This window comes from Chelonoidis abingdonii, chromosome 7 (genome assembly GCF_003597395.2).
Source record: "Chelonoidis abingdonii isolate Lonesome George chromosome 7, CheloAbing_2.0, whole genome shotgun sequence".
NCBI classification, from domain to species: Eukaryota; Metazoa; Chordata; order Testudines; family Testudinidae; genus Chelonoidis; species Chelonoidis abingdonii.
The window spans coordinates 75,419,524-75,444,284 of NC_133775.1; the positions used below are offsets into that span (position 1 = coordinate 75,419,524).

Genomic DNA, 24,761 nt, shown 5'->3' on the forward strand with positions numbered 1-24,761 from the left:
CTGTGATAGCTCCGAACACCGTGGAAAGCCGAGGGAATGAAGCCGGTGTGCGTGAAAGGAAGATCAGGTCCCTCTGCCTCACAATGCTGCACCGGTGATGCTGGGACGATGCCTAAATTTTCCATAGAGGCATCTCCTGGACTCACTCAGTCTCTCACTTTTCCCAGCAGCTCACGCTGTCTGGTTACAGCCTCTCAATAATAAATGGGAGCAAAGATGTTTTCATCCCGGAGATGCACCAAGGAGAACTTGCTCATTTCGTTTCAGCGTACGCCGCCGTACCGGCATCGCAGACACCAGTGGGCTTCAATGTAAGACCAGGAGCAGGGATCCAGCCGGAGAGGAGAAGAGGTTTTATCTGATGAATATTCAATACGCAGCTGAAATTTCAGGTCCCCAGCTAATCCTTAAAGATCTCTGCTCCATGGGGAATCGTGGGCAAGGTTTGCGGGATAGAGGATCAGAGGAGCTCAGAATGGAAAAGACCGTGTATTACAGATGACAGAGTCCATCCCCCTGCAAGGGCAGCAGAGGGGCTCAGAGAGCGGCTGGATTTGCTTCTGTGTTCCCAAACGTTCACATTTACTCCAAGTGTTTTCCAGCATTATCTGTTGAGTTAAATGTCCTTTCAGATTAGCTGCTGAGGCTCTGGACTTTCAACGGAGTGTCAGTGATTTGGAGGATTAGGCTAGTCGCAATTACTAAGACTTTGACGCTAGTGCAGGTGAAGAGACGACAGCTGAACAGCTTCCATTTTAAAAATCCACAGCCTGTTTGCTTTGTGCACTTGACAGTACTTTGCCCCCACCCCCACCCCCAACCACACTCGTCCCCCAGTACAGTCGTGCAATCAGCCAGCTTTCTTTGTTGTTTGTATGGGTCTTTTTCACAGCAAGAGGGGAGAGAAAAAAACCTCTTTTGAAATAGGAAAATGGGATCACACGGCTTGGCAGGGGGAGTCCAGGCAGGCCTAGCATATGCTGACACTGACTAGATTTCATGTGGAGGATGCCCCTTGAAGGTGAAAAATTTCACAGTTGAACTCTGCTCCTGCTGAAGACAATGGTAGACTTTCCATTAGCTTCAATCAGAGCAGGACTGGACCAGTGCCACAGAGCCAAAGAAGTTCTGTGTCTGTACAGCACCTAGCTCTTGGGGTCCTGGTCCATAACTGGGGCTTCCAGCCGCCAATACAAATGATAAATAAGAAGAATTTGCCTCTCCATAGAGTCTTGCAGGGTCTAGATCCTTTGATGTGCTTGGGAGACATTTTAAAATTGAATTAATTAGTCACACTCTGGTGTGGTAACGAAGGGATGTCGAGGAATTACTTAGCTCAACACACAACAGAAATGCTGCCATCTCTGGGGTGGAACATGGCAGCTGTTCAGCTGCTAACAGCAAAACTATGCCACAGTTCAGGAAAAAAGGTGTAGGATCCCAGATCTAACTGAAACCGCAAGGAGAATTTAGACAAGGACAATGGGGTGCTCGGCTTTGGAATTTGGCCAGGACACCACAGTTCATGCCTCTCCGCTTAGAACAAGGGCCAGGAGGTCTTTTAGGAGCACAAGCAGTCAGGGTCTCAGCTGCAGGTCCCGTCAGAAACACGTCACGCACAGCAATGCAGCATCCACGCCCGAGTGACTAGCTGGGGGGCTGGTTTGGTGTTGACTCAGCAGGGGGCTGGGGGCTGACTTGGCAAGAACTGCACCACCCATTGAATCAGCGCCACCAGTGCCTGCGGTGCTTGGGTCTCCTATCTGAGCACTGACCCTGCCCTCCCTCGCAAAGCGGGGCCCTGAAACTCCTCCCAGACAGCTCCCCCTTGCCACGCATCTGAACTGCCTGAAAGCAGCGGCCTGGCCTCGAACGGACCGCTGTGATTCAGGCCTGATCTGGTTACCTCCTTCTGCTCTCTCTCTGGATTTGGGGAAAGCCTCAGAGCACCGAGGCGGGCGCTGATGCGCTCCACGCCTCCCCTGCGGCATCACAGTAGCCCTGGCATGGCCCTCGGGGAGGCCAGGAACAGACCTAGCCACTGCCCAGAGCACAGGGGCCGGCTGGCACAGAATCCATCTCATGCATTGCTTTACCTCTGTCCCTGACCCTCAGCCTACTTACCTCTGTCTTTCCGTCACTCTCCTCCCCCCAACCCCCACAATACAGCAAATTCATCCCGATTTAATCTTCACAGTGCATCAGCGTGAAAAACTTTTGCTGTTTTGTCTTAATCTTTACCTGAGGTCATATTTACTAATCCCTTCCCTAATCCCCCAACGCCTTCACAAATAAAAGGCCCCATCCTGTCCAGGGCTGGGAGAGAGACTGAGCCCTAAACTCTCACAGACGGTAGTGGGAGGTGAAGGGGCTCCGCACCCCACAGGATCAGCCCTGAAAAGTTCAACCAGGGAACAAAAATAAATCCCAGAACACATCAAACCAAAATGAAGACGCAAAGGTGCCGGCGCCACTGGCTTAGTTTTCAAGGTGAAACCGTTTCTTCACATCAAGATGGTTAATAAGTATTTATTAAAGGATCTGATTTAAAGGAACAAAAATCTAAACACAACAAGAGGGAACCTGGAGAAACAGGGATCTGGAGATGTGGAACTGAGGGAGGAAGAATGAACTGCACATATTTCCTTACCCAAATCTCAGTAATTCATTTTAGCTCACGAGCTTCCAACATTTAACAGAAGCGGACAATAAATAATCTGCTTCTTAAAAGGTACTTGGGAGAATAAGCGCAAGGCTGCATTATTGCTGCTCCTCTTAGATCATGGAAAAATACAAAGACCTATTAGATCCTGTAGCCCCTCTGTCCCAAAGCATGCCATGCACCACAGCAAGGCAGGGCAGCTCCCTAGGCTGCATTCTCCAATGCAACAGCCATGGACTGCACCTGCCGTAGCTCTCTTGGGGAGATAATTCCTCAGTCCAAGAGGCCTGTGGGTTCAGAAAAGTTCCCTGATATTCAGCCAAAGTGTCTCCTTACTCTATTTCATCCCGTCACTCCTCGTTCTAGCCCTTTGGCAATCAATCCCCCTGCTCCAATGCGGCTTTAATTATTTATCCAGCACATAACAGCTTCAGCAGGATGGGTTGGGGGAGCTGCACCTCAGAACACACCACAGCCCTCACCACAGCGGGTGCACAGCCCTGTTCAAATCCCTTCTCTTCCTTCATTGAAATCTGCTGAGAGACTCGAACCAGAGGTCTCCCATATCCTGGGGAGCACCCTACCACTGGGCTGGATGACAGGAGGGCGGCCCAGCTATTTGATGTGAATTCACCTCAAAGGCCGGATCCAGTACATCTGCAGGATCGGGCCCCGCACACGCCTTAGGCAGCCAGCACTAAAAGACAAAAGCAGGACACATGCAGGAGCCCCGCTCCCTCTGTGGCACTGCTCCCTGCCTCTCCTCTTGCCCCAAGGCCCTGCCCCTGGACGAGCCAGAGCCAGGCTGCTGTGGGGAGCCCCGAAAGCTCCACTTACTCTGGGCGGGGGGCTGGGGTGCTCAAGAGCAGCCCCCGGCCCATATACTCACCCCCCCAGAGCAACCTGCCCTGGGACATTCGTATACACTTCTCCCACCCCCATCCTAAGGTCTGTGTGCTCACCTCCCTTTACCGCACCCCCACCCTAGGGTCCACGCAGCCCCTCTCCATGCCCGCCCCAGCCCTAGAACCTATGCATACATGTCCCCCTGCCATCCTATGATCTTTGTATGTACTCGTCTCTCTCCTATAGCAATATCCTTGGAAGAGGACAAGCCTCCAGTCCTCTCGCTGGCATGCAGTGGGTGCACACCACTAACTCCCAACTACCATTAACAGGAATGTCACAGAGAAAGGAGTGTCTAGAACTGGGATGCTGGAGCTCTATTCCCAGTGCAGCCACTGATTCACTGTGATGCCCCTGAGCAAACAACTTTCTGTGCCTTGTTTTCCCCATCTGTAAAATGACACTACTTCGCAATCACAAAAGGCAAGGCACTCTCAGGGGGCTACAGGAGTGTTAATCCCATGGGACAAGGCATTGGTGAGACCTCATCTGGAATTCTGTGTGCAATGCTGAGCACCCATAGTCAGGCAAGGTGAATTCACACAGGAGCAGGTGCAGAGAAGAGCTATTGGGATGATCAGGGAATGGAGGACCTCTCTTATGAGACAAGACTGGAAAAGCTTTGCTGGTTTAGTCTCACAAAAATAAGGCTGAGAGGATCTGACTGCTCTATAAAATGCACAAGGGAGTAAAAACCAGTCAGGGAGAAGAGTTACTGAAGCTGAAGGACTATGGTGGCACAAGAACAAATGGATATAAACTGGCCCTGACCAAATTCAGGCTGGAAATGAGAAGAAGGTTTCTAACCACCAAAGGGGTGAGGTTCTGGATTTATGGAGACAAACAAACAACTTAATTGTCTTTAAGAGAGAGCTGGTGAGGGTGGGGGGCAGTGTTTGGCAGCCTTGGGGCTCACGTCTGCTTTATGTCTGACGTTCCTAAAGTTCATGCTTCAGGGCGTCAGCCAGCCACCTCGACGGTCAGGAAGGGATGTTTTCCCCCTCACACAGTGGAGGTTTTTGGTCTCCTTCCTCTGAAGCAACAGAGTTGAAAATGAGACATTAGGCGGGGTAGGCCAGGGCTCTGAGCAATCGCTTTCTCAGCTGCTTGGCTCTTGCTCCCAGACTCTGGATCTAACTCATCGCTGTATATGGGGTCAGGTAGGAATTTTTCCCCAGCTCAGTGACCTTGGAGGTTTTCACCTTCCTCTGTGGCATGGAGGTTTGCTCTAGTTTGGGGTCCATCAGTCCAGCTCACTGCTCCCTGGTGCCATAGGGGGGCAAGCTGAGGGAATTAGCCAATCCCCTCCATGCCAGCCAGCCCAGCTGGGAAATCAAACTGCCCCTCGAGACATCTGTACAGACAGCCACGACCCCGCAAGCGACAGCCTCGCCCTGGGCATTCTGCTCTCCCCAGTGCACCTCCCAGCCCTCCGGCCTGTTGCACAGAGCCGCAATGACTTTCTTTTTTTTTCCCTTTTTTAACTGTGCAGACTAAATCATTCTGTCAGCATCCCTGTGAGGATCCGAGCAGACTCACCGGGCGAGACAGCGCGCGCTTGGACAGACCCGCTGGCCGGCACAGCAGGCTGGAATTTGCAAGCTGTCCTGATTCATTAAGGCGCTAACACTGCACGCCTCACTGCTGCAGCGCTCCCCCAGCCAAACAAAATGGTGGCAGCGGGCAGCAATCCTAGCAGCTAGCGCACCCTGCTCCCTCTCCGAAAGCAATTGGATACCAATCCCCCACCCCCTTCCCAGCCTCCCCCCACCCTGCCACACGGGAGGGGAACAAGGAAACCAGCAACCACATTTGGGGGTGGCTGCAGAGAAATGAGCATGGATTTCCCCTACACTGTGGCCACTGGTGAGCGGAGGGAGCCATGCAGCTAGGAGAGCACTCTATTTTATCGACTGCTGGAGCAGAGGCTGGGGTAAATAGGGGGGTAGGGGGTGCGTACGTGCAGCTAGTGCCCCAGGTGCCTGGAGCTGGCGCACCCAGCCTTTTAAAACCCATACCAGACAGGAGTCTTTTTTTACCCCCTGCTTTAAATAGCCTCTGAAACTGAGCCAGGAACAGTTTGTTCGACAAACTCCAGGTCCCCTGCTGCCCACCTCCAGCTCGGTGCTTGGGGCGCGGCGCAGAGCTGGCCATTAGCACTGGGGTGGGCGGAGGAGGTTTTGGAGAAGGATTCTGGTTCCAGGTAGATCTTGCAAATGATGCTAATTCAGGGGAGCAGGCAGATAAACCTAGCTGGTTAGCAACTAGCCCTCTCACCCCCCCCACCCCAATATCTGCACCAAGGGATGGGGCAGTGGGATCCCCACAATGATTAGCAACACAAGGCATCAAGTGCTGAGACAGAGATTTAAAGGGGCACATATAAGAAGGGACACACTTCCCTTGGGTATGCCCCAGAATTTACCTGCCTTCAATGGGTGGCAAATCCCCCCAGGGAGTCAGGCCTGCCAAATACACAGGCCTCACCCACTTGAGCCGAGGCAGAACTCCCTTCGTGAACACCTCTAGCAGGTCCAGAGCCTCTCTGTGGGCCAACCACTAGGAGGCAACATTGCTCACCCCCACACACAGGAAGCCTCCAGCCAAGGCCCTCTGGTACGGGGAGCGGACCCAGGGTGATCCTCACCTGGTGCCAGGTGCTGCCGTGCCAGTGGCTCTGATGGAGCCCCAGCGACTGGCCCAACGCCTCTGTAATTCAGCTGTCCCCCTGCCCTCGCAAAAGCCTTATCCCTGTGATGATATGCTCTGCCCAAGTTGCAGAGATGAGAGCCTTGATCCGGATCTCAGTTCTGGCGGTGTAAATCCAGAGAGGCAGCACTCAAGCCAACAGCATTCTGCCGATGGACACCACAGTAACTGACAGCAGCAGTGGCCCTGCGTCCCCTGGTTCTGGAGCACACAACTGTACTGATCCATTCCTGAGCTGAACATCTCTCTCAGGGCCTGATCCTGCCTCCAGCTAAGTCAACGAGAGCAGTGCCACTCACTCCACCTGGAGCAAGACTGGAGGCCAAATGCCCCTTTTTCTACCAGGAACTAACCTCACTTCCCTTAACCCTTTCCTTACTCCTCTGTTCTGCCATACCTGGTGTCAGCCCTGGTACCCTCCCCAGGGCAGCACCCTCCCCATGGCAGCAATCCCCTGCCTGTGGCATGCTATCCAACCAGCATGATGTTCTTGCTAGGTATCTAACAAGGGTCTGATAAGACAGCAGTGTCTCTTATTTTGCATGCTACACTTTTTCTCTAACAAATCAGTCTCCTGACTGGTTTTCCTGCTGCTGTCTCCATAATATTCCAACGCATGCACACAATAACCTCCAAATCTTTCCCCTGATCAGCAGCAGGAAGAACCCCATAGATGAGTGATAATTTAATTAGCAGTTTCATAAAAGGGTAAGGGTGTCTAACAAATCAGAATGAAGTTTTCAAAGCTGTGATAAAGAGCATTGATGAGGGAAGCCGTAGACATGAGAAATGCTTTTTGATAGCGTGCCGCACAAAAGACTAATCTACAAGGTCAGTAAGTACGGTATAGAGGGTGAGCTACTTGAGTGGATAAAGGGCTAGCTTGGAATCAAAGACCCAGTTTCCTTGTGAGTGCTAATAGTTTGGGAAGGAGGGAGGTGAGTATTGGAGCATTGCAACGATCAGCATTAGGACTACCTTTTTTGCACTCGCTTTGTCAAGAACCTGGAGGAAGTACCGTGCAGCAAGGGGGTGATGTTAGGAGAGGACATGGAGTCAGGGCAGGCAGTCATGTTCAAGGAGGCCAGAGAGGAGCCCAGGCAAGCAGACAAGTTGATTCTGCAACTGACCATGGAGCAAAGAAAGGCAGCACGGCTGGGAAAGACGGGAAAGGAGAAGGATAGGCTTGGGAGTAGGAGGGAGGTCAGACCCAGAGCAGCAGAAGGAAAAAGGAGAAAGGAAAGGCAGAGCCCTTAGCATAGGACAGATCTCCTGCCTATTGAGTCTGGGACACTGTGCATGTGAAGGGTGAATTCTTCCTAGTCTGTTAGGGGCTGAACACCCCCCCCCCCGCCTGTGCCATTTCACCTGATCCAGAGAGCCAGGAGACTCCTGTGCTTAAGGGACCAGCCAGGAGATCTAGTTCAATGCTCAGCTCTGCCCCAGCCTCCCTATGTGACACGGGCAAGTCATTTATCTCTGTGCCTCAGTTCCCCCTCTCTGAAATTGGGAACGACTCTCCTTGGTCTGTCTTGATCATACGCTCTTTGGGTCCAGGATTGTTTCTTACTGGACACTTAGTGCCCAAAACCAGGGGACCCCATCTGAAGACTCTGACTTGTCCTCTGATCCCCACGTCACAAGAGATTTACATTCTCATACAAAGGATGCACAGAAAGCCCATGGATTGGCTGCAATACACTAACTGCCTAGGATAAAGGCAGCACTTCTAAAGAGTGCAAAGCTGCAGCACTTCTCAGGGGCGGCTCCCTGGTGCCCTAGATAAAGACACCTATGGTGGGTTGGATGGAAGTGTAGACCACAGGCCCCATTGTGGGAGGTGGGGCAGCTCAGGAGTGTGCTGAAACAGCACAGTGTCTCTGGAGACCACCAGGGGGTGCCATCACTGTGCCAGCTCAGAAGGGGGAGTGGTGTTCCAGCTCCTTCGTGCCCCTCAGCGGCAGAATCTAGCCCAGCTGTGGGCAACCTGCGACCTATCAGAGCAAGCCACTGGCTGGCCACCAGACCATTTGTTTACATTTGCATGGCCTCCTGCAGCTCCCCATGGCCACAGTTCACCATTGCCAGCCAATGGGGCCTGCGGGAAGTGGTGCAGGCCTGGCCACCGTTTCCCACAGCTCTCATTGGCCGGGAACAGCGGACCGCAGCCACTAGGAGCTACAGATGGCCATGCAAATGTAAACAAACGATCTGGTTGCCTGCCAGTGGCTTGCCCTGATGGGCCACAGGTTGCCCACCACTGGTCTAGCCCCAGTAGTGGCATGGCAGGAGGGTCGCAAGGTGCTGGGGGAGAAGCTCTCTGCATCAGAACTCTCCCTGGTGCATATGCCGAAACCCCTGTGCAGAACATGGCCTTTGAGCAACAAAGTACCACGCTCAATACAGAGTAGATAGCTGCATCTAACAGACAAGCACGTCACATAGAAAACAGGCCTGATTGTTAAAAGACAAAGCATACACTGCGTGTGATTTGCATGTGCATTTACTGCAATCAGGCACACAAATAACCAGAGCCAATGATTTGTGCATGCAATTCCTGATTTATATGCACAAACACTGAAACTGCACGGGTAATTTCAAATGTAAACCCAGCATGTGATATGATTCTATATTGTGGCATACACACACAGCAGGGAATATAAATAGCCTTACTGAATAATGGTCCCAGGAAATCCTTCTTGTGCTTTGCAAAGAGCCAGACAATGAACCCATATTCGGAATGCTTTGAATACTTTCTGGTCATCAGATTAGTGAGATGAAGAAGGTAAAGCAGAGGGCAACCACAACAATGCCACCCAGAGACAGCAGTCTTCACTCATTCACAGAGGTTATAGTAACTAGGTCAAAAGTCTCCAGAAACGAAGAACAAAAGGCTTGTCTATGGGAAGAGCCATGCAGAGATGGACCCAACTTCAGGTGCCAGCCAGGCAACAGCTTAGGGCACAGTGGAGATAGCATGCAGGTGGGCACACACCCTGGAGCTGCTCCTGCCCCAGGAGCTCTCCTGCAGAGCCTGGAGAGATGAGGAAGGAAAATGTAGTCCCCAAGGGCTGGCCTGTTCTCCCGTGGGAGCAGCCATAGAGCGAGGAGGAGACAACACAGACAGTATGGATTTGCTTCCTGCCGCCCTGACCTGTCCAGCATTTCCTTCACATGACGTATGCAACCGTGTCACCCATGCTGAGTGTGTATTACGCATTCCCCCGCTCACCAGGGGTTACAAATGCATGGACTGTATGTCCTGGGCCAGATCCTCATCTAGGGTTGCCAAGTTGATAATATTTAAAAAACAGACACTCCAGCAGGAGAGCCGGAACCTCTCTGCCTCGCCTCTTCCCCCCCAAGGCCCTATCCTCTGTCCACGTCTCTTCCCCTCTCCCCTCTGTCGCGTGCTGCTTTTCCCCTCTCCCCCACCCCCACCGCACCTGGGTCAGGAGGGCCTCGCCTGCGGAGCCAGGGCAGGGAGCTGCAGCTGCCCAACACAGGCAGAAAGTAGCCCCAGCCGAGTGGGGGCTAGAGCAGGTGATGACTCACCACCTCCCCTCCTCCTCCGACCACAGGAACCGGACACTGGGTATCCGATCAGTAGATCTCCCCTTTTCGACCAGACTTTCCTGGTCACCCTATCCTCATCTAGTGTAAACCAGCGAATCGCCACTGAGGTCAATGGAACTACACTGCCCCTGGCTCTCTAGGTACAATAAAAGTGGCATAGCCAAATGGATAGGGCTGGGCTTACCTCCTTGCTCTGAGCCACCATAATGGCAGTTTTTAAGCAAAAGCCCTCATCAAAATCAAACAGGGGGATGGCCTAAAAAAAATCGATGGGGCTATGGCCCCACTGCTGCCAACTCACCGTGTGACCCGGGACAAGTCAGTTGCCTTCTCTGTGCTTTGGTTTCCGCAGCTGTGAAACAGGCTCACAATAATGTAAAGAGCTTTGAGATCTAGGGTGCAACTAAGGACTCAGTGGGGTTTCTATGCTCTATTCAAAGCTCTCCAGGGCTCCCACAGCTGGGATGCTGATGAGTGGCAACAGATGCCGAACTTCCAAGTAGCAGTCATTCCCTCACTCCCAAATATCATTTTTATATACATATAAACTTTTTAAAAGCACATTTTCCCATTCTGTTTCTAGGCTGGCTCTGCCAACAGCTGAGCAGGCTACCACGCCGTCCATCAAATCCTAATACAATTCTGGTGAGTTGGAGCGCACAGATCCTGTAATTTATAGGAAGACTGTCATTCTCAAAACAAAAAATCCCTAGAAACCCAGCACATTCAGAGTTAAGGTGAAATTTAAATGAAACCAAACATGGGAAAGAATGAAAATCCAGTTAAGATACTCAAACTGCCTTAACTGTGCCCCGTTAGTGGCACCCGCCTCCAATCTTCCCTGCTTTGAGCCTTTCATACTTAGCTCCTGCAGGCTTTTCACTCACGCCATGAAGATGTGTTTGTTATTTTGAGGATCAAGGACGTTTTCTAAGGGCTTTGCACAGGTCTACATTACAAAGTTAGGTGGCATAGCTATGTCAGCTAGACATGTGAAAAAATCACCCCCAGCCTGACATAGCTACATGGCAAAAGCCCTAGTGTAGACACAGTTATACCAGCACAAAAAATCCTTAAACTTAGCCGGAAACAGCTGATGTCAGCAGGGGAGGTGGTTTACCTAAGCCAATTCCTTTCATCGGTATAACCTGCGTCTTCACCAGAGGGCTCTTCCAGCATTGCTGCACTGGTACGGCTGTGCCAGCAAAGCCTTTGTAGTGTAGACAGGCCCTTACTCACACTGCTGGAACAAACTATCAAGGCAAGTGGTGGATTCTCCATCTCTTCAGCTCCAGACTGGCTGCCTGTTTGGAAGATCCTTCAGCCAAACACATGTTATATGGCTCAATAAAGGGGTAACTGGCTGAAATGGGATGGACGGTGGTACACAGGAGGTCAGATGAGATGATCTAATGGTCCCTTCTGTGAATCTAAAAGCAACACCAACCCTTTAATGACCACAGAAATCAGATCCTCAAGTTTCCATTTCATCCAGGAGACAGCACCTTGGACGTTCATTCTTCCCTAGTGACCCCAAGGGGGATCACCCCATCTACTGAACCAAAAACACCACTTCCAGCAGCAGCAGCATGGGCTTTCCTTGGAGATCTCTCCTCCATGAGCTGACCTAGCCTGATCCTGCTTAGCTAGTGAGATGAGCAGGGCCCACAGGGTACAGCAGCTGCACATGAACCAAGGGGGCAGAAATGCAGTAGTTGGGTGACATTCTAGGGCACTGAAAAGTCAAATACAGGCCTAACTTTGAATACACAGGGCCAGAGCCACAGCTGATGTAAATCAGCAGCACACCACTGAAGCTAAAGGAGCTGCACTGATTTACACCAGTAAATATGATCCTTTTTGTGCACTGGTTACTGACAATACCAAATTGTCCCTTATAACTCAGAAATCCTTGAAAAACTAACACACCCTGAGAGTTCTAGTCTACATGTAAACCATATTCTAAAATCAAAACCACTGAACAGCAAGAATCAGGCACTGACGTGTTTGCTCAGTGCAATTACAGATGCAAGACTGCAACTAACAAATTAAAGAAGCCCATACAGAAAGAGTCAAGAGAAAACCCTAATGGAAGCATTTCAGCTCACACCCACATCTAACGGTAGGGCTGGGAAGTCAGCACCGGGAACGTCCTGAGAGCAGCAGAACCAGCAGCATTCAGGAAAAAGCTCAGAACGTCCATAGTGAAGGAGCATTAGATATGCACAGTCTCACAGAGAAGACAAAAGAATGATCAGGGTGAAGGATAGAGGCATCTACTGCATACGTGATGGAGGTGAATGACAGGTTAAATAACAGAGGAATGGAAAAGAATGGAGGAACGTGTTTAAAAGAGAAACTCCCAGTGGAGAACATCAGCAGCTGGAATGGAGACAAGAGGTGGGTGATTAGGATTGAAGGAGACATCTGAAAGCCAGGGTATGTGCAAAAGCAAAGCAACACCCATCATATGGGAGGGTGAGGTGGAGAATGACTGAGAACTGCGGGAAAGGTCTGGGAATGAGAACACAAAATTAAAGAAAAAGAAGTCTGAAAAGTAACTGAAAATCATGATGAACTGGAATGGGAACTGCTGAGGCCAGACAAGATTTAAAGGCTCAAATTCAAACATCATACAGCCACCACCTAAGTGCTGAGGGAATCACTTGCTTGGATTGCTAGATGGCCATCTGACATCATGCTAATCAAGGATTTTAAAAGCTGCGCTTAAGGAAACTCAAGAAAAGTCAAAGGAGGCCAGAGGCCAGGATGGGAGTGCATCAAGACCTCAGCGCACTGGGGCAAAATCAGTCCTGGGGCATGTGGATGCAATTCCTATTCGTTGCAATGACATTGTGCAGGCTTATACCAGGCCAAATGGGTCTAAAAATTACTGGGCCTAATTCTGCTCTCAGTTACGCTGGCATAAATCTGAAGCAAATCCATAGCGCTCAGTGGAGTTACTCTGGATTTACACCTGTGAGCAGAACTGGATCCATGGCTGGCGGGATAAGATCACATGCATCTCTAGGCCCCCTGTAGAAATATCTTGGCAATTCAAATCTAGTTTGCCAGTTGTAACCTCAACCACCAACCAGTGGGGCCCAGAAATGATTTTCAGGTGCGGATTCTGTTCCCACAGCTCATTAAATCAGGAATCACTCCAACAGCGTCAGTGGAGTTACACCACTGGAAAATTGGCATAGGTGAGAGCAGAATCAAGCCCCTCAGATGGCTCTGACCCGTGACATAGAAATGGAAGGCTCCATGTCTCACAATGACGTGCCAGGGACATGTATTACCCACTACGTTCTCCAGCTGGAGAACCAGCGCTTGATCTTGACAAAAAACAGATTCAGTGGTCTAGGTTCTTTTCCATCTCTAACTTTTATGACTTCTAAGAGCTTAAATGGGAAGATGCAACATCCCAGCATAAGCATCATCCAGAGAGGGAGAGGAGGAAAGGAGGACATTATAAACCCCCAGAGTCCTGTGCTCACAATCTAGCTACATCAGTGGTAACCAGAAGTTCCAACTGTTTGCAATGCAGTGACGATATTTTCTACCAAGTGGGGCTCTCTCTGACATATGACTGTAAAAATGGCATCGGGGTAGCCATGTTTGTTGGCTCATAGATCCCATATGAAATCTTCTCACTTGACACATAAAAAGGTAGCATTTCCCTTCTGATGCACCATTCTCAATAACAATGATTTTTCTGGCCAAATTATATCCTGATTGGCAGCTGTGCCTTTAGTAGCACCGCGTAAGCGTGAAGGAATCCAGAATGTGGCCTGTTAAAGAAGCACTTTATGATTCCGAGTAATGATACACAGGAAGGGGAGAACCCAGCTTGACTCTCAGATCCCAGGGGAAGTTGCAGGGCTGGAGACTAGGAAAAAAACCTTTTTATTTGTAAAATGGGTACATCTAAGATAGAATCAATGGGACAGATGCAGGAGCCTCTTTCAGTGTCACTTTTCAAACATTTTAAAGCCTTCGTATTAATTATCCAGAAAGGATTACACTTTCCAATCAAGGCAAAGCACAAAAGGAGCGCCCTTTGATGAGACAGAGATGGGTCCAGGAAGCTGGGTAAGAAAGATCACTGACTATGTGACAGACAAAAAGAGAAGAAAAATATGGAATGAGAGGAGAGATTACAAGCCACGAGACCCAGAAGAAAATAGATTAAAGCAATTCTGCAGCATGTTTGCTAGGGGAATCACTTTTTCACATACCAAGCCTCATTCTGACCTTATTTGCTCCAGTATAGATCAGGAATAACTCTAATTAAGGCAATGGGGTAAACCTGATGTATGTGTCTCAGAATCAAGCCCTCTGTTTATCTCTGAAAACTAATTTTGGAGTGGTCCAAACCTCAGTAATGCCCAATGTGGTATGTAGGCTGATCCAACCACTTTCATAGAATACATGGGTTCCCCTTTGCTTCATTTTGCTCCTTTAAAAAGTTGTGACTTTAAAATCCTTTTCTGCTTCTAATAACAGGCTGCCCTGTGCATTGATATGAATTGTCACAGAAGACCCTGCAATGCCATCTGCCTGCTTCCCCAACGTAGGGGAGGGCAGTCTGGGAAAAGAATGCTTGGCATGTGACAACTGACAATGCTCTCAAGGCCAATACCCACTGTCCCCAAAGACCAGAGGCACCCCAAGAAGAGAGGACTTTCAAGGATGTGCCTGATACACCATGCAGCACCTCCTGTCCCCTGCACTGCACCGACTGGGATGTGCGTGGAGCTCAGAGCAGGGTTAACTGAGAGGTGATGTGTAAGTCGTGGCAGGTAAATGGGCTCAAAAGGTTCTATAACACATACGTGTCTGAAGATTAAACCTAATAGCCTGGCTGAGAAAGACGTACTGACACAAAACCCAACCACATACCTGTTTGATTTACAGGATCACATCTCCTCTCTCCCACCAACAGATCAATCCTGACACCTCCCAACACAGACACAGAGTAAATACATTCTGGGCTCTCCCCTCACCCCCAATAACTGAACTCACCACTTTGCTCCACACCCCTATGAATGAATTCTGGGCTCACCCTCTGCAAACCCCTGCCCCCAATAAATGAAATCTGTCCCCCAGTTCAAGACTGCTAGGCTTCCCCATCACATAACAACGCTGCTCTGCGCCGGGGCACACAGGATACCCTGGGCCTATGAGAAGCTCTTTCTGAGAATCATAGGTGAAAGGCCACAAGGACCATGATGATCATCCCATGTGACATCCTGCATCAAGCCCATCCCTTCCAGTCGAGCAAGCGCAGCTCTCCCCCACACAGGCCACTCTGTTCCTTGCTCCCCGTTTATCTGCAGAGAAGCTACCACTGGCTCCCAAGGCCCTGCCCAGCCAGCTCGCCCAGGCAACACCCAGCACGGGTGGACAGGCGGGGAAGCACGCCCTGCCCCAACATGCCGGAGCATGGGCAGAGAAGCAATGAGCACAAGAATTGCGAAGAATTTTCCCCTCCTTTAACCGCAGCTCCGAATGAGACGCAAGCCATACCGGCTCACAGCCCTTTGGGCCGGATTCGCTTCATGTACACCATTGTTATGCTGCTGCTACCTGGCTTGGCATCGGCGCAGTCGCCACCGATTGCTGCCACGGGGGGTGAGATCTGCCACAGGCCCTGCTGACCCCCTAACGTCCACTGGCTGCCCTGGGATCTGCCCCTTGTCCACGTCACCTTGGAGTTGGACCCCAAAGCTGTGAGCAGATTCCATTGTTTCCTCCCTCTCTGGAGGCATAAGGGCTTTGCTGGTTAGGGAAAGGGGCTGCTTCCCCCCACCCCTCCACTATTTGCTGATTGTTTGTCTACTTCAACCACCTCTTATCTTCTGCCCTCCCAGCCCCTATGCTGCAGTCTCATTCCCACCTCCCCTACCCACATCAACATTGCCAGTCCTCCCCACCTCCCCCAGGCCTGTTAACTCAGCCCCTCCAACCTCCCCACTCCCTCCATCTCCCACCAGACTTAAAGCTGATCTAAGAGGCCATTTGCCTCCCTTCTTGTATGTTACACCTTGTCCGTCCTCCCTCCCCCTTTGTCTGTCTGGTCTATGCAGACAGTAAGCAAATCAGGGCAGGGACTGTCTCTTACTCTGTGCAGCGTGGAGCACAATGGGGACCGGATCCTGGGGCATCACTGGCTTAACAATCAATCATCCTTCTCCACTCCACAGGAGGTAAATTTCAATGGAGCCGGGTGTCACTAGGAAAACAGGCTCATCAAAGAGGGGTTAAGATCAGTCCCATCGGACCTGCCCAGCTCCAACAGGAGATAATTTAGGTTTCCATTAAGGGAAAAAAGGATTCAAAGCACTAGCGAAAGGGGGAAATGTTAAATGCTCCTTTGGCCAAGGGAGGAATTCAGTTTCCACCTCTGTCACCAAAGCTCGCAGAGCTGGAGAGGGACCCAACAGGAAAAGTTGGGATTGCCCCCAGATCCGGGGTCCTCTGGGGGCGAAAAGCGCCAGAAAGGCCCCCTCTCTCCTCGAAGTTGAAGCGGGGTTGGGCGGGGGTAGAGGAAAGCTTCAGCACTATATTCTTGTTGAGCACCAGAGCATGAGTAAACACGATGGAGGCTTTTCGTGGTCTGGTGAGTTTAAGCTATGAGCCGAAAGTTTAACTATTAATACACTTAATCAAGGAGTCCTTCCTGTGCCCAGGTTTGGGAAAACAAATCTGCCACCAGTGAAGAGGGTGGGGGAGAGACCAGGGCAGGTCAGCACCGCCCCAGCGGAAACAGCCTCCTGAGGAGGGGAGTGGTGGATCTGTGTGGAGGGTGGAGGAAAGGCGGGGGGGGGGAGGGAAACAAGACTGGAGGGGGCTGGCTCCGGCCTCCTCATTGTGAGCCTGAATGTGGCCATCAAAGCGCGTGATGGAGTGGCAGCCAGATAGTGTGGAAAGCCACACCACCGCCCAGCAGGAAATCCAGAGTCTCCCAAGCAGGGAAGGCATTTGAATAGCAAAGGTAGAAGAGTGCCAGAGGAGATGCCTGCTGCTAGGTCCCAGACAGAGCGGGGTGTAAGCAGGGAACTGGCCTCAAGACAGCCATCTTGGCGGCTTGGCATGATTTGTTTCAAGACTCCTCACCCTGAAAGTAGCATTCGCTCCCAAAGGTTCCCCCAGCCCATCCTAAGGATCCCAGCACCAGAACCTGTCCTGCATCGGGAGGGAAACTTCCCACTAAGGGGGCCAGGCCAGTTCTTCATTGAGTGTGAGCTGGTGTAGTGCTATGGACTCCCTGACTTACAGGTCCCTGGAGGATCTGCCCCCAAAGCCAAGGGGTGGGCAGCCCCTGGGAAAGCCTTGGGGCCAAATCCAGGTTTGATGTAAATGGTGAAGTGATGGCACTCGCAAGATTCAGCAGGTCTGCAAACCCAGGGGATGGGAATGGAAGGGACCGGGGCGGTAGCAGCCAGAGATACAGCAACACAGCACCACTCCCTCCAGGTTTTCACTCACACCTGCAACATCTGCTACCCCCCAGCCCAAACCCACATGAAGCCTGGTCTCCAGCCTTTTTACACCCCCAAGAACAGATTCAAGCGGCCAGACCACTGCCCAGAATGGGGGCCGGTGTGCACACCCGTCAAACGCCTCATCTGCACGAGCTATGTGCCTGTGCTGCCCCACAGATGCCGCCCGGCCAAGGTAGATATAGGGTTTGAGCCTGGATCCAGTGGCGTGATGGCAGAAGCAGGCCCAGGGAGAGTAACCGACACCACCGCTCACAGGGGCTTGGCTCACACTGGCTTTCAAGCTCCAGACTGGCCCTTCCAGGCACAATAGGCCCAATTCTGCTCTCCTGCACACCAGTGTCAATCAAGAGGAACTGCACTGAGATTAGTGGAGTCAGAGTGGAGTAAATGGAAATCAGGTAAGGGTAGCAGAAGTCAGGCCTTCTCCTTCCCTCCTTCTCCTCCGCCCCACCACCTACACTTTCTTCAGACCCCTGAGTCTGGCTTAGTCACAGGGTGGGCACTGCAGCAAATTCATCCACTCCCTGGTACGGCCTTCCATGGCACCTAAGGTGCTGGGGACCAAATCCTCTGCTTCTGTAAACTGGCACACTTCCATAACGTCACAGAACTCCGCTGGTTTACACCAGCAGTGAGTCTGGCTCAGAGCTTTTAATGTCACACAGTAAACCCCCAATTCCTCCATTGCTCCTTTGCCAAACTCAGCCCTCCTCTGGGGGCTCTGCCCTTGGAGAAACCACATGGGAAAGAAGCAAAATATCAGCAGAACTTGCCCCACTGTGGTGTAAATCTGGTGTGACCCATGCTGCTAAAGGCAACGGCATAACACCGGTGTAACCGAGATGATCAGGCCAGTGATCTGTCTGGTATTTTGCAATAAAATGACAAGCCCCCCTGGCAGTAGTGTCTCTTTGTGGGGCAGGCTCCTGCTTTGCTAGGATTCAGCTGAGAACACGGTCAACTCAGGTCACCAAATGGCTCCCACTCACTGCTGCACTGGAGCCAGATTGGAACCAGCACCCTAGAGGTGAGGAGCCCCATATGACCCTGTCTCCCCACCTGGAGCCAATCAGTCCCCCCGCCCCCAAAAAACCTCCAACCCTCTCATTTGTAATTCGCCTTGCTCTGTGTTACCAAGCTTTTAAATCAGAATGGGCCAAAGGGCCAGATCCTCTGTGGGTGTAGATCATCTCCACTGACATCAGTGGGGCTACGCCGATTTACACCAGCTGGGGGTCTGGCCCTAAGTGCTACTGGAGGAGCTCAGAAGTGAAACCACCAGAAAACCACATTGTGCTTAGGAACGAACGATGGTACCGACAGACAGCCGTGTAGGGTGACCAGATGTCCCGATTTTATAGGGACAGTTCTGATTTTTGCGTCTTTTCCTTATATAGGCTCCTATTACCCCCCCATCCCCAGTCCTGATTTTTCACACTTGCTGTCTGGTCACCCTACAGCCACGTGTCCCCACGTGCTCCAAACGCATGGCCCGAGAGTGCCCCTGGTGAGAACAAATCAGGAAATGCCATGAGCTCCCCTCTGCCTTCTCTCTGGATCATTGCTTAGGAGAAGAGTTTATCTCCCAACCTATGGGGTGGGCAGGGGGGTTGATTCCCCAAAACCAATGGAGGAGATGCCACAAGGTTTGTGGGGATGGGACACACTTAACCAAAGCGGACATTTCCCCTGCTTAGGGAGAGGACAATTTGGCCCCTCTGTGATAGAAGCCGCTTGTGAGATGCACTGGACAAGTCCCTATCACAGTAAACCCCATTTCAGCATCCCCCTCAAGCATGACTCATGTCAACTGCATCCTTTATCAAGGAGGAACAAGCAGGTTTTTGGAAAGAGGCACCTGCAAATACATCCTCAGCCAGTTAAATGTCACACATGCACTTTTGGCTGTACCAGTCCTCAGCCTTCAGTGTATCCCACGCTGCTGGAGTGTAACACGGCCCAATGGTATTTCACAGGCACCGTGGCCCAAACTCCGCGCTAGCATAAGCCGGCACGATTGCACCAAAGTCAACCTTGTGGCATCTGCCAGAAACAAAGCTGGGTCCCTTTGCTCCTCAGATCTATGCCCTTAAGTCCATGTCAGTAACAACTTGGCTCAAAGCCTCAAGCAATTCATCTGTTTCCCCACCAAAGCGGTGATAACCTGTGAATGATATATGCATGCATCCATTCAAAAAGTTTTACATTGTACAAAGCCCTTGCACACACAATACACACACACACACACACACTGCCTGCACCACCAACGCCTCCTCCCCTTCCCACTCCCCATTCGATAACCTCTGCATGCTTCAAATGCCCTTGTTTAGCCCAATGCAGACACATCCAATATCTCCTTTTATTATCTCTCTAATCCAGTGTATGCAATCACGTTTTGCAATGTGCACTTTGCATTTGCCACCAGTAAACAAAACTCCCACGCAAGTTCATTCAGCGAGTTTCATTCATGGAATCAGCCGAACTTTCAAATGATTCTGAACATTTACTATGTCAATTTCATTTGTCCGGCGCTTTAAACTGTCATTTCCTCATAAGCCACTTTGTCAGCTTTAATGTGCAGAGGAAGTACATCGACTAGAACTTCAAACACACAGAGCCAAGTCAACCCTCACCAGCAGAAAGCTATAGGCGCTTCTTGTGTTAGTTTATTTTTATTATCACGCTCTGATGGGTTAACCCCCCAAAAACCTCTGGAGATCGGATCATTGAGTCTATAAGGCTATCTATGCATACACGCACACAATGGTGCCTACTTGGATTTAAGTGACATTCCCATGGCAGGGGAACACAGTAAATGTTACCAACAGCTCCCAATTCCGTAGGGGGACACTACTAAAATCAAGCAATAAATTTACACTTGGCAGCAAAGGAAGCTAAACCCGCCTCTCTCTGCCTCGCCAATGTGGGCAGAAGCCTTGGAGAACGACACTTAAAGATTTTGTGCTCAATAAGGCACTAAAGAAGCCGATTTGTTTTTGACATTGCACTGAGAGTTCTCATCAAGGTCTAAACGCCCAGACTGTTTGTTGTTGTCATTTTTTTCAAAAGGCGACACCATGTACAATCTTTCAGGAAAGGAATTTTTTGGAAAGCAGCACTCTGTTTTCTATGTCTAACTAAAGGGTACTTTACACGCCAAAGGAAAAACTCGGGTCTGCTTTTCTATTAGTCAACATCTCAAAGGCAAAATCCTTGCTATTTGGCCTTCAATTTCAATGGCTCATGCTTCTTTCAAAGCGCACATTAAAGCAAAGCTATTTAACTGTTGGAACATTTTTAAAAACCTCACACAAATAAACAAAAGGAAAAAACCCACTTACAGTAGCACTAAGTGAAAGCAAATATATTCAGGCTGGGACCTTTGTCAGCCCAAGTTCTCCCTGTGCCTAGGTGCAACATAGAAGACCACCCAGTGTTTGGGGAATCCTCCAGCACACAGAGGGGATAAACAGGGTTGGAGTTAACAATGAAGTTGCAGTCTGAGCTCTGAATTTCCTGGCTTTGGTGGGTTTAAGCTGGACCCCACACAATTACTTAAAGCAGTTCCTTGTACGGAAGTAGCCTGCAGGTCAAAGTTTCACTCCCGGGTGCTATGGGTGCATTTGTAATAAATCCCACACTGGGACAGGCAAATCAGGGAGAAAAACACCTAACCACCCTCCTGAATAGGCAGCTACCTGATCTGAAGTCACAGGGTCCTATCTGCATGCATAAGCATGGAAGTTCATGGGTGACTTTGCGGGAGCAGCTGCTGGAAATTTAGGCTTTTGTGTTTCTTCCAGCAATTTAAGAACTTTTTTTTTAAAAGGTGCAACAGCATGTGAAGGTGGGGAAGTGTCCCCGTGACAGAATAAGGGGTCCAAGGAGCCTGGAAAAGCCAGGCAGGGAAACCATTAAAGGACCACTGACATTGTCATATCAGGGCCTATTCCCAAAGGCATCAGTAACACAACTGCAATTGAGTTCAGTGGTGCAAGATCCAGCCCCGACCCCTTGCATGCAATATATCTTTCAGGCTGCACAGTGATAAGAAATGTGCCCTACATTCTAATTCAGTGGGTTACACATGGGGCAATCCCAACCATTAAGTTCTTTTAAAACACGGTATTTCCCAGGTATCCTACAACTAAGGGGGCATGGATCCTTTACTCCCTCAAGTAGTCCTCAAATCACACCAGTCATCTCATCCTCTCCAAGGAGTCTACTCATGGGAGCAAAGATTGCTGGATCAGGGTCACATGGAGCTCTGCATACATCGGATCTGTTATCACTGGACGTATGTACAGCTTTGTTTATGTTTAGGACCCAGAATAAGTAGCACTTCCTTTTTAATTGCTCATTTGAGCAAAGAATTAAAGGACCCAAACCAAACAACTGGGTAAATGGGAAGGGCATTGGTTATTGTAGGACATAACACTGGGCCTCAATGAGTTGAGCTAAGATTGAGCCGAGTTTTGTATAATAATCAACAGTACAGTAAATCATTTGCAAAATACACTACCGCTTTACAGCTAGCAGCGTGCGCTGTGGATGCGTATTAGATAAATTACACATTGTACATTGCAATCGTCTGCTTCCATTTAATCTTTTATTCTCAGTGTATGTTCAGTGCTCACACATCAAATACAGGGGGAGTGAGCTCCACTACGAATTGCATATTACAGACTCAAAGGCAAAGTGGGGGGGAAAATATTACTTGGTTAAAAAAAAACTTAAGTTACTTGTCACACATGGCTCAGTTCCAGTGAGCCGCGCATCCCGCACGCTGGTCATCCCTCACTGACTGCAGTTTGGGAAACAAAACTAAAATGGGCAGCAACAAAACAGATGGATTTCAGCTACTCTGTGGATGCAAAATTTGCTTTAAAAATAAATGAAACAAACTCAGTCCTCCTGTTGCTTATATATTAAAAAAAACAAAAACCTGTAGAAAACTCTGAACAAGACTTTGAATACCCTCTGAGCTACAGAAAAGAAAAAGAGATCAGCCCAGGGAACACTGTTCTGCCCCAAATCCTCTTCCTCCAGAGATTTTTTTTTTTTGAAGGCAAATTAAAGCCGGGAAAACCCAAAGTCTGGCCCCCAGCCGCCCTTATGCTGCTCCCCGTCCCCTCCCTCTCCCCAGCAGCGCCAGGCTCTGCATGGCAAGTTGGAGGCAGGCGAGGGAGGGTGGGCGGCCTGGGTTTGTTTGCTGAATCGCCAGCCCCTGGAAAGCAGGGCTAGGAATTGCTGACAGCCCCTGAGCTGCAGCAGCGCTAGCGGGCGCCGCTCTAATCCGCGGCTCACACAAGCAGAAGGGTCAGCTAGAGCCAGCCTGCTGCTTTCAGACACCATTGTAACCCGGGAAACAAACCAGTGATTAGATAGGGAGGGGTTGGGCTCCTGATCAATAATGCAGCGTCCTGAGATAGAGGGGTTGGCTGCAGCCACCGTGCCACCGCCCCGCGTTGGAAACTGACATTTCCCACCCCATTTCCCCCTCCGGATAATTTCACTCAAGAGGGGAGGGAAGGGGGGGCAGGAAGGACAATTTCAATATTGCAAACAAAACTTTGCTCATTAAGCAAACGCCCCGTCGTCGCGGCCGCCACAACAACCCCCGCCCCCCGCAATGCTCCCGGCAGCAACCCCAATAAAGCAGCAGCGATCTGGGACTTACAAGATCTCACACACACACACACACACACGGGACTGGTCACTTTTCCCGGTGTCTTTCCAATCGCAGTGCGTGGGGTTTGCCTCACCCCGCAAAAAATACCCAAACCAGGAAGACTCGGGCGGGGGGAGTCGATTACTTTCCCTTTGGAGGGGACTTTAAAAGGAAAGTGTGGGAGGGTGCCTAACACCCCTTACGCCGGGATGTCTCTGTCTCTGCTCCAGGGACCCCTGGTGCCAGCCGGGCTGGGGCGAACTCACGGGTCATCTCCCGTGGAGGATACCATCCTCCCCCCCCCAAAAAAAATCCCCTCTTTTTGTCTAGACCCACTGATCTGAGACCAACCTTCTGCAGCACCTCTCCATCCCGGCGGAGGTAGGAACGAGGGGGGTTAGGGATAAGGGGGTGGGTGGGAGCGAAGGGGGATCTGCCCCCTCTCTCCTGGGCCACTGATCAGCACCTGAACGGAAGGGAAATTACAGGGCAAACTTTTTCCCGAGACTTTTCCCCCAACTCTTCCGCCGCCCGTGAATGCATCTGCATATTTAGCGAGCACAGAGGCCTTTTCACTCTCATGCACCTACCGGAGGAAGAGCGATCCGGAGCAAGAGCAGGAGAAGCAGCAGCGGCAGGGGGAGGAAGGAGGAGAAGGGAGGGATGGGAGCTGCAGCCACCACCACTCCAGGGCAGTGCGTGTGTGTGTGTGTGCGCGCGAGCTGTCGCCGGCCGGATTAAAGAGCCAAATCCAGAGCATGCAAAAAAAAATTAACACCTGCCAAAAAATTATCTCTTTACAAGGCGAGGGGGTTTGTCTCCCTCCCCTCCTGTGGGGCGGCGGGGTAAATCAGTGGGGCGGGGAGGGCTGCAGCGCCTAGATCAAAGGGTCGCGTGCATGGGGGGGCTCACAATGGGAAATTGAAAAAAAAAAGAAGTGAAGGGGTTCGGGGGGGGTCTCTCCTCCAAGGCAGCGTCTCCTTTCCCGCAAACCCACCTCTACATCCCTCCTCGTTCTGGAAGTACATGGACAGCCGAACCACATTGCATAGGGCTGCTGCTGCTGCTGCTGCCAGGGGGCTGCCGGCAAAACCCGGACCGGACCGACTCGCCGGCTGCCCACTGCCGCCTCCTCTGCCATCTCCGCCTCGCTCCCTTGGCCCTGCTCTTTTGCGTGCTGAGCGCAGGCTTCTCCCCACGCCCCCCCAGCAACCAGCCCCAAAGTGAGCCGCCGCCCGGGGCAAGTCCTGGAGCCCAGCAGGCAGCGCCGAGCCGCCTCCAAAGGAGGTTTTTATGCAATCGCTTTGATTATTATCTGTTTAACTTGCACCGAGGCTGCCGCTGCTGCATTCCCACTGGCCACATGCCGGTCCCCAAACCCGCTGCCATCCCTCGCTGTCTCCTGCGCTCCCTCTTTTTGCTCTCGCCTTCTGTTCCACCACCACCGCCACCACCTTGGAAAGCAACTTTTAGTTTCTCACCGTCCTTCCCCTTTAAACAAAATAAAAACAAACCCCAAAGTAAGATGCGAAACTTTGCCCAGCCGCGTTCAGCAAGCTGGCTTGGGGAGGTGCTAGCCCAGCCGGGCTTCCTTCTCGGGGGCGATGTGGTTTTTATTTGGGGCTTTGTTAAACTGGTCCGTTCGGGACTTTCCCCTGGGGGGGAGGGGGTTGGTATAATACTGAGGTTCACGCTGCTTCCTGGTGAAAACACGTTCCTTGTGCTT

At 50.9% G+C, this 24,761-nt stretch overlaps 1 protein-coding gene across 3 annotated transcripts in view; it reads right to left on the reverse strand.

Annotated features, from left to right (window-relative positions):
• CXXC5 (CXXC finger protein 5) overlaps nucleotides 1-24,180 on the reverse strand; it is a 105,325-nt gene extending 81,145 nt beyond the window's left edge. For 2 of the 3 annotated variants that reach the window (XM_032777703.2, XM_032777701.2), the window contains exon 1: nucleotides 23,626-24,026. The gene's annotated coding sequence lies outside the window, so the exon portion shown is untranslated. The other variant, XM_032777702.2, reaches the window with a different exon arrangement.
• Between the last annotated feature and the right edge of the window lie 581 nt (nucleotides 24,181-24,761).